Here is a 14956-nt window from a genome sequence, read left to right as displayed (position 1 = left end):
CAATTTCAGAATATTTTGCATTGCCATTTTAAGTTCCCAAACTGCCTCTGGCTCTCTGTATTGTGAAGTAGTCACCTTTCACAAGATAGCACAGATTATCCATGTAATCCTTATTCATGGAGTTATGAATTAAATGCAATAAATGTGGCTCTTCTTTTCAGCCCGAAAACATTAGAATCAATTTTGAATGGAATATTCTATAGCTAATTTTGTGGCTCCCCATCCAGTAATATTGTTCCCATTTGAACATTTCACTTACATTTTCACAGTATATGTGACCATAATAAACTTGTATGCCAACCATTACTATACAATGTTGTGGAATATGCTGGTGCTATATAAATAATAATAAGCATTTACTTTCTCTATCTACCTCTCACTAAATTTACTTTGTAGGATTAGATCGACAACTGCCTTCTACTTCACCAAGTTTTTCCATGTCTAAACTAAAGGGGTCTTTTACATTAGTATTGAACAGATGGGGAAGAAGAGGGAAAGCAAATGTTTACATTTCAATGTGCTAACACAATGTTATACTCAGAGCACAGTCTCTGTCACCAAGCCCAAGCTATCCAACGTCTTTCCTTCCAACACAAAATCTTTAATTAGTTCACATATAACAGGTGCCATCTCTCTTTTGTTACTGTCACTCAATGACATTTGCAGTCCTGGCACTGATAATGGTAGGAACAGCAACATATTTGAAATGACAGCAGCTTCCAGGCATCATGTCGCTGTCTATTAAAGGGAAACTATTAGTCATTTGTACATTTTATTTAAACGTATGGTAGTATCACGTAGCCTAGTATTGTAAAAAAATATAAGTGACTGTTTGGAACCTTTGCTTGTAGAGATACATAGAGCATTTAGAACCTGGCTCGCCTTCTGGAAAGCAGCAAGGTTCTGCCCAATGGTACACCGTTCACTCCCTGACACACAGATCCATTGACATCATTATATTCCATCCTAGTCAGCTTTCACCATACATGGTAAAAATAGGGCCAATGTATTGCATTTGGGACAGCTGTTTTAGCACTTTTTGACCCCTGTTCCTTTAACCAACATCTGTAATACATGTTACAGTAATGTTTGGTCAAATATTTCTGATAATTGCTTTTTTAAAATACAAAACATTTATTCCAATACTATACTAAAAGGTATCTTTCCAATATTCATGATTTAACAAGCATTTACAACAAAGAAATACAATTTAAAACAAAATTATAAAATGCTTGTGGTAAATAATATCCACAATATAGCATGCTATTGTTTATATCAGAGCTGTCCCGGTCTTCTCAGCCTCTCTTCCTCCTATAACTTTTACTCTATTTTCACCTTCTCTCTCGCTCCTTTAGCTCTTGCCCCAGAACGTATGCAGTTCAGGATTTTAGCAGAGCAGTTGTATTAATACAGCACTTGAGGTGGTCTACACCAGTGAAGGGCAACCCGATATACGTCAAGGGCTGCATGTTGCCACATACTCTCAGACCACCACTTGTCAAAAAATGTCCCCAGTAGTATTCTGAAACCCCCCAAATGCCACTCAGACCTCCTCACATGCTATTCAGATCTCCTTACGGACTTCTGCACATCTCCCCAGAGACCTCCTCATATCTCCCCACAGACCTACTCAGTTCTCCCTCCACTTCCCCACACTTACCTGCCCAGCCAAGCCCGCATAGGAAGGAGGGTAAGGATGTGGTCCAGAATACACTGCACTAATTCCTCCCCTTCCTCTGAATGACTGTACTAATAGTGTAAACCTGGATTTAGTGTAAACCTAAAATTCGTATTTCCTCACCACTGCATCATTAACACCTGTAGACACTCCATAACTCTTGAACAATGTTTAAAATTATTTCAGGACAAAAGTATTATCGAGTGTGCAAGAGATCTGGAGTGGGTATGAGCATGAAGAATGAGGTTTCCATCAGTTTTCCTGCTCCAACACTCTTTGCAAACCAGAAAAATGCGTCACCTCATACTAGCATCACAAACTGTCACCTATGTCTATGCTTAACATTCTATATTATAGTTGTGGACATAAGTCTACATTTTATTGTTTTATTGTTCAAATAAATTTATTTTTAGTAGTAATCCATGTAGCTTTTCTCCCCAGCAGCCTTTCTAAAAGCATATGTCTGCTTGCTAATGTAGGGTTTATTTTGTTTAGTATGTACACATGCACTTTTTTTTACAATTGTTTATTTTCAATTGAGTTAGAATAAAGACTACGATAAGTGAACACAATAACATAACATCTGTACTTTAGCCAAGAAGAAAATAGATATACTATGAATCAGATAGTTCTGACTCTTATTTTTCTTGCTATGGGGTCTATCTATGAAGCTGTTTTCTCTGAAGCAGGAGAAATCAGAGGTTTCTCCTGCCTTAACTTATTTTCTGCTGGTTACCGCAGTCCCCATAGACCTCTATGGGGAATGCAATCTGTCCTATTTTAACAAGCGTCAAAAAGCTAGCGAATGAAAACTTGCTCCATCTCAGGATGGCATCAACTTACCTCTTCAATGGAGTTCAACACTGCTGCAGAGACTGCTCTGGAACCCTTGCCCGGAATAATGCAGCGTTAAACGTATTACCGTTAATACGGTAAATTTAGCCTGGATTTCTGCTCACGGCTCCCTTAGCCACAAGCAAAAAGCAGCGTTAAAGATTACTGTATTAACATTAATTATGCACACTATTATCGTAAGAACGGCAATAGTACGCAGATTGCGTTACTTTCGGTAGTAACACGGCCAATTGAATTGCCCCCTTAGATTGATTTGACAAAGTCATTGGGTTAGTGTATGATGGCAAGTATATTTCACCTAGGTTTCTAACCTACTTGTTTTAAAACCCCAGGAAAATGTCATTGTCTGTGAGCTGCTGAAGGGCTATAGGTCTGTTAAAAAGCCAGAAAAGGGACCTGGGGTTTATGGATGGAGAGAGAGGGCAGGCTCCATCCATTAGGCCCATGAACTGACTCTTCCAAGTTACCAGTGATCCTGCTGGTAATCAGGAGTTGAGCCTGAGTGGTGCTAGTAAACGGCTGCTGCTAAGCTCAGTCAGTCTCTCTCACTGCCTGTGGACAGGGGCTGCAAAGTCTATTTCAGAGAGTGCCTGATATCTGTCTTTAAGTTACTGTGATAAAACTTATTTTTGCTTTTCTTTCAATTTATAAGTCAGGAGTGATCAGTGTTTAGCTAGACCTGGACGGCAAGGTGTTTATTTTGGAGTTTATTTTGTTTTCTTATTGAATAAAACTGGCTGAAGGCAGTTGCTCAACACCTTTGGACTTGTGTGAAATATCTCTGCTGCTGTAAACACCATGTACCCCAGAAGATGGTACTGGGCCCCCCTACCTGGTCAGACTGTTAATAACCAATTTGGCAAGAAGCATGAACAGAAGTACCAGGGTACAATGCTGATGGTGTTAGTTGTGGCCCATTCTGGAAATCTAAATATACATGATATAGATAAAAACATAGAAACATAGAATTTGACGGCAGATAGGAACCAATTGACCCATCTAGTCTGCCCATTGTTTTATTAACCTATGGTAACCTTAAACCTTATTTGATCCCTTATTCTTATATAAGGATATTCTTATGTCTATCTGAAGCATGTTTAAACTGCTCTACTGTATTAGCCTCTACCACATCTGATGGGAGGCTATTCCACTTATCCACTACCCTTTCTGTGAAGTAGTTTTTCCTCAAATTACCTCTGAACCTACTTCCCTGCAGTTTCAGTGCATGTCCTCCTGTTCTAGTACTTCTCTTCCTTTGAAGAATGTTTCCCATATGTACCTTGTTCAAACCCTTGATATAAGTTTCTATCATGTCCCCCTTTCCCTTCTCTGCTCCAAACTATACATATTAAGTTATTTCAGTCTTTCCGGGTAAGTTTTGTGCTGCAGGCCATGCACCATTTTAGTTGCCCTTTTTTGTACAGTTTATAATGTATTTATATCCTTCTGGAGATATGGCCTCCAGAACTGAACACAGTATTCTAGTTGAGACCGTACCAATGACCTATACATAGCATTATTACTTCTTTCTTTCTGCTACTGATTCCTCTCCCTATGCAACCAAGCATCTGACTTGCCTTCCTCATTGCTTTGTTGCATTGCTTACCTTGCTGTAAGTCACCTGAAATAGTGACTCCTAGATCCCTTTTCTCCTCAGTATTTTCTATTATAATGCCATTAATACAATATTTAACCTTTGGGTTTTTGAGACCCAAGTGCATGATTTTGGATTTTTGGGCATTAAACTGTAGTTGCCACTCTCTTGACCATTCCTCTAGTCTACCTAGATCATCAATCATTTGTTTTACCCCTCCCGGTGTGTCTACCCTGTTGCATATCTTTGTGTCATCTGCAAAAAAGGCATACCCTTCAATACCATTTGCAATGTCTCCAATAAAAATACAGTCAAGTCCATAAATATTGGGACATCGACACAATTCTCACATTTTGGGCTCTATACACCACCACAATGGATTTAAAATGAAACAAACAAGATGTGCTTTAACTGCAGACTTTCAGCTTTAATTTGAATGTATTTACATCCAAATCAGGTGAACAGTGTAGGAATTACAACGGTTTCTATATGTGCCTCCCACTTTTTAAGGGACCAAAAGTAATGGGACAGTCGACTCAAAAGCTATTTCATGGACATGTGTTGGCTATTCCCTCGTTATTTCATTATCAATTAAGCAGGTAAAAGGTCTGGAGTTGATTCTAGGTGTGACATTTGCATTTGGAATATGTTGCTGTCGACTCTCAATATGAGATCCAAAGAGCTGTCACTATCAGTGAAGCAAGCCATCATTAGTCTGAAAAATCAAAACAAACCCATCAGAGAGATAGCAAAAACATTAGGTGTGGCCAAATCAACTATTTGGAACATTCTTAAAAAGAAAGAACGCACCGGAGAGCTCAGCAACACCAAAAGACCGGGGAAGACCACGGAAAACAACTGTGGTGGATGACAGAAGAATTTTTTCCTGGTGAAGAAAAACTCCTTCACAACAGTTGGCCAAATCAAGAACACTCTCCAGGAGGTAGATGTATATTTGTCAAAGTCAACAATCAAGAGAAGACTTCACCAGAGTGAATATAAAGGGTTCACCAAAAGATGTAAACCATTTGTGAGCCAAAAAAACAGGAAGACCAGATTAGAGTTTGGCAAACATCTAAAAAAGCCATTACAGTTCTGGAACAACATCCTATGGACAGATGAGACAAAGATCAACTTGTACTAGAGTGATGGGAAGAGAAGAGTATGGAGAAGGAAAGGAACTGCTCATGATCCAAAACATACCACCTCATCAGTGAAGCATGGTGTTGGTAGTGTCATGGCGTGGGCATGTATGGCTGCCAATGGAACTGGTTCCATTGTATTTATTGATGATGTGACTGCTGACAAAAGCAGCAGGATGAATTCTGTAGTGTTTCGGGCAATATTATCTGCTCATATTCAGTCAAATGCTTCAGAACTCATTGGACGGCGCTTCACAGTGCAGATGGACAATGACCCGAAGCATACTGCAAAAGCAACCAAAGAGTTTTTTAAGGCTAACAAGTGGAATGTTATGCAATGGCCAAGTCAATCACCTGACCTGAATCCGATTGTATGCATTTCATTTGATAAGGACAAAACTGAAGGAAAAATGCCCCAAGAACAAGCAGGAACTGAAGACATTTGCAGTAGAGGCCTGGCAGAGCATCACCAGGGATGAAACCCAGCATCTGGTGATGTCTATGCGTTCCAGATTTCAGGCTGTAATTGACTGCAAAGGATTTGCAACAAAGTATTGAAAAGTGAAAGTTTGATGTAGGATTGTTTAGTTTGTCCCATTACTTTTGGTCCCTTAAAAAGTGGGAGGCACATATAGAAACCGTTGTAATTCCTACACTGTTCACCTGATTTGGATGTAAATACCCTCAAATTAAAGCTGAAAGTCTGCAGTTAAATCACATCTTGTTTGTTTTATTTCAAATCCATTGTGGTGGTGTATAGAGCCCAAAATATGAGAATTGTGTAGATGTCCCAATATTTATGGACTTAACTGTATTAAAAAGCACTGGTCCAAGTACAGATTCTTGGGGTACTCCACTGGTAACCTTTCCCTCCTGTGAATGTACTCCATTTACTAAAACTCTCTGTTTTCTATCCAGCAACCAAGATCTTATTCTTTCCACCATCTTTGAATCAAATCCCAAGCTTTCAAGTTTATTTAACAGTCTGCTATGTGGAACAGTGTCAAAAGCCTTACTAAAATCTAGATAAGCTATATCTACAGCCCCTCCGTGATTTATTACTTTAGTCACCCTGTCAAAAAAGTCCAAAAGATTTGTTTGACATGATCTCCTCCCAGTAAATCCATGCTGTTTGTGATCCTGTAAGTTACTGGATTTGAGATATTCTATAACTCTTTCTTTTAAGAGTGTTTTCATAAATTTCCCTACTACTGATGTAAGGCTCACTGGTCAGTATTTCCATGCCCCTTCCTTGCTTCCAGTTTTGTGTAGTGGGACTACATTCTCTCTCTTCCAGTCCTCTGGAATTGCTCCTGTAGCTAGTGACTGATGGAATAATTCTGCTAATGGTGTTACCAACACCCCTTTTAAGTTCTTTTAGTAGCCTTGGATGTATCCCATCTGGCCCCATTGATTTATCCACTTTCAGTTTTGAGAGCTCTGTTAGGACCTTCTCCTCTGTAAATGTACTTGTATCTACCTCATTTTTATGAGTATACTTGCAACTTAACTGTGGTCCCTTCCCCGCTCTTTCTGTAGTGAACACTGAGCAACATTTATTAAGATGATCTGCTATTACCTTGTCTCCCTCAACAAGACTCTCAATCTCTGTCTTTAGTCTTATTATTCCTCCTTTTGTTTTTCTTATTTCACTTATATACCAAAAAAAAGTTTTGCCCCCTTTACCTACTAACTTGGCCATACTGACTGGGCCATAGATACCAGTAAGTTCTTGCAGTCAGCTCTTCCACCAGAACTATGTCTTGACAAATACCGCACTAAGCCCCAAGTTGCAGAAGTAAAATTTTTCATGTTCCTTCTATGCTTTATTCTAGATAATCATTGTTTGGTTATATGTACTTCACAAAAACAGAGATCTGAAAAGTTATAGAAAAGTTTCAGTAGACAAACGTATCTGTGTAAATGGCTTGCAACCTTTCAGTGTGATGTAAAACAACAAATAGCTAAATTATCACTAATCAGCTGATTGTGATAAGTAGCTTGCAGCAGGCCAATTAAGAGAACAGAACATATCACCAAGACCTCACCTGAACTATTGTGGAAAAACATATTTATGTTTGGAACTTTAGTTAGAGAATACTACCATATTTTAGAGAAACCTGTGGCCAGATGCTGTAGCGTTATTTTGTTGCTTTACTACAGATTATTATTATGTGTAGTATTTGCATGTTCTCCCCGTTCTCGTGTGGGCTTCCTCCCACACTCCAAAGACTTACTGGTAGACACTAACCCTTGTGTTTGTGTCCATGTGGTAGTGAATATAGTTTGTAAGTGCCACTGGGTCAGGAAATGATATGAATGATTAAATAATCTCTGTAAGGATACACCCTGTCAATTGCTCCCAAGTATATCCTCCAGTGTTCTTAAGATTGGGTGAATGATGCGAGATGGAAACCTATCGTTACTCAGTGTGGCTACCACCTCAGTGGCATAACTACTGTGGTTGCCAAGGTATTCCACCACATGTCCGCCATCACTGGATCTATGACAGTTTAAGAGTCTAGAGTCAGCAATAGGATCCACATTTGGCAATTTGGTAACAGGCATTCGGATTCGGTCACACAACACTCACAAACTCTGAACTATTTTGTATTGTTTAAGGCCAGTCCTGTGACATCACCACAACAATTTCTTAGCCTAAGAAAGCACAGACATAATTTGTGTAGTTTTGCATTTAACACTCCACTGCCACCTACTGTAAAATTTACCAACGTGCTCATCATCCTAGCTGAAGTACCAGGAAAAATACGCCACCTGAAAAATGCGGCAGAGGGGGTTGTGTGTGTGTGTGTGTGAGCAGGAGACCAATCGCAATTCACAATCTCTTGATGGCAGCTTGTGTTTGGTTCTCCACTTCACACCCACCTCAGCTCTCATAGCTGTGTGGAGAACGACAGAGCCCTGAAAAGAATGACTGCCTGTATGAAGCAGCACATAGCACTCCAGCTAAGGGAAAGAACACATCAGGATTTTTTCAGTAGATGATAGTGCAGCTTTAAACGAAGCATGTTACCAAAATGTTGTTTTCATATGTTGTGCAAAATTAACTACGACTGTGACATCTTTCATTATAAGAAAATATGTGATTTATTATATGTATTTGCTTTGATGTTCTTACCCTCAGTATTTGTCTGTTTTATGACATGAAGGTGTCAATATATTTGCTATTTTCAATTAAGTAGTTTAGTCACTAGAGTATAGTTTCCAGGTTGGCAACCAGGAGTCTCGAGGGGGGGTGTTTGGAGAAACGCGTCATTTTGGCCCCACCCCCGTGGCATAAAGACGTAAACGTGTCATTTTACCATGGGGGAGCAGGCCAAAATTATGCGATTCCCAGACACTCACATCATGAAGGCTCAACAACTTGAGCAGGAAGTGGGCAGATGCTGGAGAATTGACGGCTCTCCCGAGAGGCTTACCCGGAATTTGTGAGTCTCCCGGACATTCCAGGAGAGTTGACAAGTAAGCACTAGAGAAGAGAGGCATCTGAACGAAAAACAAATATAGTGAAAAATATACATGATGTTTCCAGTGGAATGAATCAAAGTTCAATTATATTTGATTTTATACAACATATTTAAAATTGGTATATTGATAGTTTTCAATTAAATAAGCTACAACAAAAACTGCCATGCACGTGGGGCCTACATTTCTAAAGTAAATCTAATATAGAACAAGTAAAACTCAAACTGTCTTTGTTCATCACCATTGGAATCACTTACTTATAAGAGGTATGAACTAAAAGCCTATAAATCGGTGACATAATGCTGTATCTGTTGCCTCTCTGAATATGCACTTACCTTGTCTCAAAGTTGGTATGGTCTTAGGGTGAATGAACATTGAAGAAATTATAACAGTTCTGACTTCTAAACGCATGTAATCGGCTCATAGATTCTACATACTTTTGGCTTATATTTTGCTCAAATAATGATTGTTCGTCTTGTTGCGTTCTGTGGCCCTCTTTTTAGGGGTAACGTACAGAATAATAAATACAGTTAAAGGGTACAAATTTGCTCCTGGATAAATCATGTGACATCTTTTGAGTATAATCAATATATTTTGATGTCAGAAGACGACGATTATATGAATATTCTATATAGAAATGAACTATGTCCACTGACATCAATCATTTTAGAGATACTGTAAATTTTACGGATATTGAAGATCACTGAGTTCTGTGCCCTTATACATTTTCATCAGAGATTCTATTATATGTAAAAATTACATGCACTGTGTAGAAGAAGAACTTTCTCCTCTTTACAGGCAGTGAGATTTGAAGTCTTTTTCACTGTAAGAATTTTATATGATACTTTTTATGAACAATATGCAACTGGGAACAAACTACAGTGTTGCTGTATATTGGGCAACACGATGGCTTAGTGGTTAGCACATCTGCCTCACACTGGGGTCATAAGTTCGATTCCCGAGCATGGCCTTGTTTGTGTGGAGTTTATACGTTCTCCCCGTGTTTGCGTGTGTTTCCTCTGGGTGCTCCGGTTTCCTCCCACACTCCAAAAAAACATACTAGTAGGTTAATTGGCTACTATCAAATTGACCTTAGTCTCTCTCGGTCTGTTTGTATGTTAGGTAATTTAGACTGTAAGCTCTAATGGCAGGTAGTGATGTACAGCGCTGTAGAATTAGTGACGCTATATAAATAGCTGATGATGATATATGAGCTGTATCTTGGCTACATATTAAATCATACACAAGAAATTTATTTAACAGAAAAACAAGTAATTCCTGCACCAGTAACATGATGTTGATGATGATTCACCCATGTAGTACATGCATACACTAATATAAAGGAAGAGAAATCATATTAGGCCTTCTGGGAATTGGTTTGTTTTATAAAATTACTAGCAGGGTCACCTGGCGTTGCGCTGGTCCGATTTGTAATGTGTAGCAGTTTTTATATATTAGCAAATTATTTGGAAAACAGACCCAAAAATTTAATTTAGCAAATAAGATTTTTTGCTGTGTCACGTTGTTGTTATGTCATGTTGTGGCGAGGTATCCTTCCAGCAGTCGAAAAATTGCTTACAACCAAAAAATGATGTTTTCAATACTTGTCGCATTGACGCTATGAGGTCTAATAAGTTACTTTTTCAATACTAAATAACTATGTAATATATATATATATATATATATATATATATATATATATATATATATAGTCACATATATATGTCTTATATATATATATATATATATATATATATATAATGAAGTTTGTTTGCTTATATATATGATCTAAAAGGCAGTCTTGTCCAAAAGAAATGAACATGTGGGACCCTGTTTCCAACAGCCTCAAACAGGTTGATGGAAGTATGACATATGCATTTTTTTTCAGTACAATTCATCCTGTGAGGATATAGTTATGAGACACATGTCTCATCCTAGACAGTACTTTACATGATATGCAATGACCTATGACTACTAATCAACATTAATTTGCCTCACCATAACTACGTTCCATATATCTTTACGCAATATTTTATCAAAGGCAAAAGCACATTAAGTTTCTAGTAATATTCAAATTAAAAAGAGGTACTGTTTTTAAATATAGCAATTCTTAAGTAAAGAAATGTCACTGCTATTAAGTGTTTATCAGTGTAAAAACTGAAAGTTCTATAAATTCTATAGGATATCATTCAGCCAGTTCTGCCACTGACCTTGAAGTCGAGTGAACTTACAGTATTAGACCATTTAGTTTTCATTAAAAACATTGCACACATTGCTCACACAACAGGCACAGATAAAGCATTTGTCAAATTGTCTTTTAATGCAGGGTAAATCTGCTGCCATTCCGTAGCCCATGTAGTATGTTTTCTCCATGAATGTTAACGTTAACCATGAAACCATTGATTAGTTTTACGTGAAATACCATGGTTAACCTCATGGTGTACTGTTGAATAAATAAATTAGGTTGCAGTGAGATCTATAATTTAATCTGAATGACAGATGCTGCTGATAATAAATAATTACAAAGAAATGGCAGCATCTGTGGTCTGAGCTGAGGTAACTATCAGTCACTTGCTGAAAAACAAACACAGACCAATAGTGGGGAATTCCAAGTGATTGTCAGTTCCCTCCAATCAGACCACAGTACAGATGTGACATTGTGTTCTAACCCTCCCAATCATCAAGCGTCTTCAGGGTTTCTGAACCTGTTTTTTTACTCTAACAGGTAGGCAACTACAATGTGGTCCCCCTGCTAAGATGAAAACCAAGACACTGCAGGACCGTTACCATGGGAGGGCTGGCGAATTTTAGCCCAGAGGGCAAGACTTGATTTGGCAGCTTATTAGGAACATTTTAATGGAAAGAAAAATGCAGGTGGCCCAGTGACCCAGCCCAAAGTAGCCCACTAGGAACATCCCAGGGGGGCAGATGCTGCCCAGCCCAGCCAGCCCCTGACTGTTACTCCTAGAGGCAGAGGGCCATAAACAGTAGTCTGTCATGCAGTATAATAGAGAGGGGTCCCTGTGACACCTAACCATTAAAACAAAACAGTCAAAAAAAGCCAGATTTTAAAAAAGTTTGATTAAATAATAGACTACCCCAAAACATTCAGCATTTCATTAAATATAAAATAATTTAATGGAGATTTTCAGGGATTTTACTTATTTTTCCCCCCACCTGGACTACAATGGATCAAGCAATAAGAAAATGTATTTATTTTATGAAATATGAAAAAGGGATTTAGGAGTGTTTTATTCAATTGAACTTTATTTTAAAATCCTGTCTGTTTGATTACAAAAACAAAATAACTATACTGTGAACAAGGACGTAACAAAATTGCAGTGGTCCTAATCTTTATAGTTATCATAGACTCTCATCCAGGGGATCAGGAAGAGTCATAGTGATTTTCAATGCAAGGTTGGTAGCCTCTGGAAGGAGGGGCACTGCTGTTTTGCAGACTCCCTACTCATAGAGGCAAAACACTGCACTGAGCAGCCTGACTAGCACATTTTTTAAATTATTTTTTGCTATTGCACAGTTTAGCATCTGTTCTCTGAGTGGAGGTAACTGACAATCCCTTAGTTATTCAGCTGCGTATGTGTTTTTGCTGCAATTGAGTGACAGTGTCCTCATCTCTGACCACACATGTTGCCAATTGATTAATTAAGCTGGGTGCATAATTAGTAATTTTTTTAATCATCTGATGTGTAGTAAGATTGTTTTCCTAAAGTAGAAAATTGTATTGCAGGGCATTTCAATACTATGCTTTGGGAAACACACTTGATGCAATATGTTTCCTTAAATCTGTATTGTATACAGCAGCGCCGCGGACGCTTCTTTGACAGCGCCGCGGCTGCTGGATAGTACAGTGCTGCCGAAACTGAGCTCTCGCTTTTTTTTTTTTTTATTGGGGGGGGGGGAATCCTGCGTGCGCCCCTGGATGCATCTGTAATTTTATCAACGGTAACTTTCTCTTGGCAAATGCAGGCAATGCCAATATTAAATAATGCATAAATTGTACAAGTGTGAACGCTCTATACCCATAACCCACTTGCGCCCTATACTTGCTTCCTTTATGCTGTTCTCAAATAATTATTTCCATGCACTTCTGCCCAAGATATTCATGGTGCTATAAAAAAAAGGGTCAATAAATTACATTTCTGGGGAGGGGGTACTTCATAAATGCTCATATTACAAGTCAGGTCAGATTGGAACCACAGCGGCTAGCTTTTAAAGGACTTGATTAATAATGTCTACCTCATTTACACATAGATAGCTGTGTTGACAAATATACACATATTTTACACACAGGATGAAAATGGCCCATTATGCATGATGTGGAGGTGCGTTTGAACCACTTTCTTGCACACTCTTGTGCGATGATAGGAGTGCTGCTATTTTAATGAGGGTTGCATTACCTAGCCTAAACATCTGCTGCTGTTAATCATGGGTCTGCCGGAGATGGAAGGGGACTGAGTCCCCAGGAGCTCTGCCCTTTCCTATACGACCACTGCAGCTGTTGTGTACTCTAATCTACAGTGCAAATCACATTGGGCTAAATATAATCAGCAGGGTCATTTTACACAGCCCAGTATAAAGTAAGTCTTTATTAAAATAAAAAAAGACGCCAGGGTCTATTTTAATTGATAATGACATTAAATAGCGTTACTAACCAGCAGCAAATGGAGCACTGATGATAGGGTTAATTCACAGCACAGTCTGCCAGGGAAAAGCTCCAACATATTACAGTGTATTTATAAAGAGTGTTTCTTAGTAAACTTACAGTACTACTTGCATTTCAGTTAAGTGATCATGACAAGCATTGCAGAAGCATCTTGTATACAGTTTTATTACATTTTTCCTCAAAAACCTCCCCAAGAAGCTGCAGTTAAGGTTCACAAGTATTTTCTTTTCAATAATTACCTAGAAATCTGTGTGAGTGTCCAGTCCTGACTCTCTCCACTTAATGGATATTGTCCAAGGGGAAAAGAAGTTGAAATGAAATAATCCTGATTAAAACGAGAGGCGCTTATCCAAGAGGACAATCCTGGATGTGTTATCCTGAAATTTCAGGAAAATGATTGTATGAAGCTGAGTCAACCTGTCACCACTGAAGAAGCAGCATTTGTCAGTGGCAGGTCCTGTGTTATTTTGAGCACTCCACACCATGTGCCTACAAAGCAATTCACCTCATTGGACAGAAAAACTTCAGGCAAGTGCTCATCATTCCTGCAATAGCTTGTTTTAGTTGGGAAATACACTGTCTGTCTACTTCATTTCCTAAATAATTTCCTCCACAAGTAAACAAATTCATTACCTCCATTATGCCCTATAGATCAGTCATACAGTGGTGAATATTTGAATCTGTAATTTAAAGTGCAGCCATGGTTGTGCACTATATTATTGTTATCCTTTATTACTTATAAAGCACAAGAGAATGTTTATTCACTAACATAGGTTCCTGCCCAAGTGGAACTTACAATTTAATTTTCTAAACCAATGCAAACAAAACAGGCGCGCATACTGTCCAAATTTTCAGTTAACCTACAAGTATGTTTTTGAACTGGGGAACATGGGTAGACAAGATAATTCATGATAGTGATTGATTGGAATCTAACCCAAGGCCCCAGCGCTGTGAGTCAACTTTGTCTATAAAGATAGCATTAAAAGAAGTTACAATTTGGGGGGATTCCGGTCTCCATTAGATGTGTCTATTCTATTTCCTCTGTGGAAATAATAGGCCTTAAAAGTCAGACTATGTGATAATAACATTGGTACTTGTTTCTGTAAGAAATTATGTAGCTGCTTAAGGGACTGTACATAATTAGATAAGTGATCTTATGTGTAGAAAACAGAGAACAGGACTCAATGTTCATGATGGTTACGTTTCAACGCTTCATATATGAAGCTTTATTAATTACCAAGAATAAATAAATGTGTATTGGGAAAGAGGACTGTTATTTCTGCAAAATCATATAGATACTGGACACATCTAATTAAAATGGTTTTCTCTTAATTGTCTTCTCATTGTTGTAAGCTATACATAGGAGTGTAATTCTGCAAGAAGATGGGTGTTCTGTGTAATTTGCATGGTAAATCCAAGTGAATACTCCCCAGGTGCATATATAATTTCTAAATGAACTGGAAAAATTATTATCACTTTATATAAGACTGCAGATCTTAATTTATTCTACACTTCCT

The 14956-nt window shown here is 38.3% G+C and overlaps 1 protein-coding gene across 1 annotated transcript in view; it reads right to left on the bottom strand.

The window, feature by feature from the left end:
• The window catches only part of MYPN (myopalladin), a 78928-nt gene extending 65063 nt beyond the window's left edge, over positions 1–13865 (bottom strand). The window contains exon 1 of the mRNA XM_075216446.1: positions 13679–13865. The gene's annotated coding sequence lies outside the window, so the exon portion shown is untranslated. The remainder of the gene's footprint in view (positions 1–13678) is intronic.
• Positions 13866–14956: the final 1091 nt, after the last annotated feature.

This window comes from Mixophyes fleayi, chromosome 6, assembly GCF_038048845.1.
Source record: "Mixophyes fleayi isolate aMixFle1 chromosome 6, aMixFle1.hap1, whole genome shotgun sequence".
NCBI lineage: Eukaryota > Metazoa > Chordata > Amphibia > Anura > Limnodynastidae > Mixophyes > Mixophyes fleayi.
The sequence above is the reverse complement of the archived record's forward strand: the minus strand, read 5'-3'. Positions and strand labels throughout refer to the sequence as shown.